Source organism: Microtus ochrogaster, linkage group LG3 (genome assembly GCF_000317375.1).
Source record: "Microtus ochrogaster isolate Prairie Vole_2 linkage group LG3, MicOch1.0, whole genome shotgun sequence".
In the NCBI taxonomy this organism is placed as follows: domain Eukaryota; kingdom Metazoa; phylum Chordata; class Mammalia; order Rodentia; family Cricetidae; genus Microtus; species Microtus ochrogaster.
The window spans coordinates 32,453,865-32,456,617 of NC_022029.1; positions in this window are offsets into that span (position 1 = coordinate 32,453,865).

Here is a 2,753-nt window from a genome sequence, read left to right on the forward strand (position 1 = left end):
GGTCCCCATTTGCTTGTTTTATCAAACTTCTTATATTTCTTATTTTTAGCCAGCATTGCATTATGTATTAAGAAGCATAAATGTTGCTGTATAGAAGCCAAATCCTAAATGGGAAATCCCTGAGCAGTCACCATGGACAGACAGCTGGTGTCTGAGTGCCACCGTGGGTACTGGTCACAAGCACCCAAGAGCTTCCGAAAGGATTCTGTCATAATTGGAAGATCGTCAAAATTATTTGGGGGCTTTTGGTTTTTGTTGGTTAGTTGGTTGCTTTCTTGAGATAGGATCTCATATTGCCCAGGCTGGCCTCACACTCACTGTGTAGCAGAGGCTGGTTTTAAACTCCTGGTCCCCCTGCCTCTGACTCCGCCTCCCAAGTGCTGGGATTACAGACATACACCACAGTACCTGGCTTTTAAGCATTCTTTAAAGATTGTTGTTCTTTGAAACTGGAGGGATGACTCAGAGGTTAAGAGCATTTGCTCTCTTCCAGAGGACCCGAGTTCAGTTCCCAACCCCTATGTTGGGCATCTCAAAACCCCCTGTATCTCCAGCTATAGAGGAGCTGGTGCTGCCTTCTGGCATCCGTGTACACTCACACACATGTGGCATATATACATAGACACATACACACACGGTCACATAAGTAAAAAACAAATTTAAAAAAGAATTAACTACTTAAAATACACAATGCTACTTTCCTTAAAATGAAAAGATGCCATGGGCTTGGTAGTGGTGACACATGCCCTTAATCCCAGCATTCAAGAGGCAGAAGCAGGTGAATCTCTGTGGGCTCAAGACCAGCTTGGTCCACAAAGTGAGTTCTATAACAGCCAGAGCTGTAACACAGAGAAAACGTGTCTTGAAAAATTATAGAAGGAGAAGGAGGAGAGAAAGAAAGAAAGAAAGAAAGAAAGAAAGAAAGAAAGAAAGAAAGAAAGAAAGAAAGAATGCTATAGCCACCTATAATAGGATGAATCACCTTGAAGTCTTTCCAGTGTTCTGTGTTTGTCAATGTCTAAGTACTCTCTACCCGTGTGGTTCCTAAGTGCCCCCCATCACGTAAGTAAATGATCCTTTGTACTTTTAAGAGAGACAGGTGGAGAGTTCAAGGCTTAAGTTCTAGGGAAGTCTCATGTAAGTGTAAGCAGATACCAGTGTGGAGGATATGTAGCATGATTAATAAAAACCCAGAGACAGATACTGGGATTCAACTTGAAGGTCAGAAAAGCAAAACAGCCAGTCACTGGCTCAGTCTGAAATGGTGATCCTGCCTCCAGGAATCCTCAGAATGAAACTGTGTCTGAGAGCTGTCTCCTCCCATTTTCTATTCCTCTCTAGTGCTGGATAAAGGCATGCACCACCCAGTTTCTATGGCAAACTAGTGTGACTATTGGGATTAAAGGTGTGTGTCACCATTGCCTGGTCTCTAAGGCTGACTGGTGGGGCTGTTTTACTTTTCTGAACTTCAAGTTAGCTTTATTTACTAAAATACAAATGAAATACCACTACAAAGATACCTGAAGTGAAGGAGCATGGGGCCTGTGGTGGTTTGAATGACAATGGTCCATAGGGAGTGGCATATTAGGAGGTGTGGCCTCGTTGGAGGAAGTGTGTTGATGGGGGTGGGCTTTGTGGTCTTAGATGCTCAAGCCAGGCCCACTGTCTCTCACTCTCTTCCTGCTGCCTGTTGATCGGGATGCAGAACTCTCAGCTGTCTTTCCAGCACCATGTGCTGCCAAGCCTCTGAACTGTAAGCCAGCCCCAATTAAATGTTTTCCTTATAAGAACTGTCCTGGTCATGGTGCCTCATCACAGCAATAAAAACCCTGAAATAGACAGTGCTCTTCTCTGTGTATTAAGTCAAAATAAAGAAATGGTAAGAGCTGGTTGGATTATAAAAAAATCAAGAGATTGGTAACATCCAGTGTTGATGAGAATGTGGGAAAAGGGACTTCTTATTTGGTTTTGTTTTTATATTAAATTATTTTATTTTATATGTATAGGTATTTCACTTGGTGTATGTGTGGGCTTTGGAGGTCAGAAGAAGGCTTCAGATTCTCTGGAGCTGGAGTTAAAGATGGTTGTGAGCCACCATGTGGGTGCTGGGAATCAAACCTGGGTCCTCTGGTAGAACAGCCAGTGCTCTTGACCACTGAGCCTTCTCTTTAGCCTCTCTGTCAAAGTTTTAAATACACATAATCACTGGTGCAACAAATTCCATCTGGTACTGTCATGTAGACACACCTGAACTTGGGAACAACTAGAACTGTCCAGTTTAAGATGTGCTGTATTGTAAAATGTACCACTATCATCAGTAAAAGGAAATTATTACCTTTTTAACACAGTACCATGACCTGGACCATCGGGTCTCTTAGAATTTTCATCTTTACTTATTAAAGCAGTTCCTTTAGCAAGATGCACAGTTTTAAATAATGCATCCCTTTTGATGCATACTGCTTTCGTTTTAGCTTTTAGCAACGTAGTTTCTTCTCCATAGGAAGCAACAAGGAGAAAAACTGCTCAGTGTGCTTAGAGCTCAGCTTAGAGCAGAAAAACTGCTCAGGGTGCTTAGAGCTCAGCTTAGAGCAGAAAAACTGCTCAGTGTGCTTAGAGCGTAGGGTGCTAGGAGCATTGGGTGCGGAGAGCACAACCTTGGGAGTTCATTTTTGACCTTACAAAGATTTCTTGGTTTTTTATTTTTTTGTTGTTGCCTTCCTTCCTTCCTTCCTTCCTTCCTTCCTTCCTTCCTT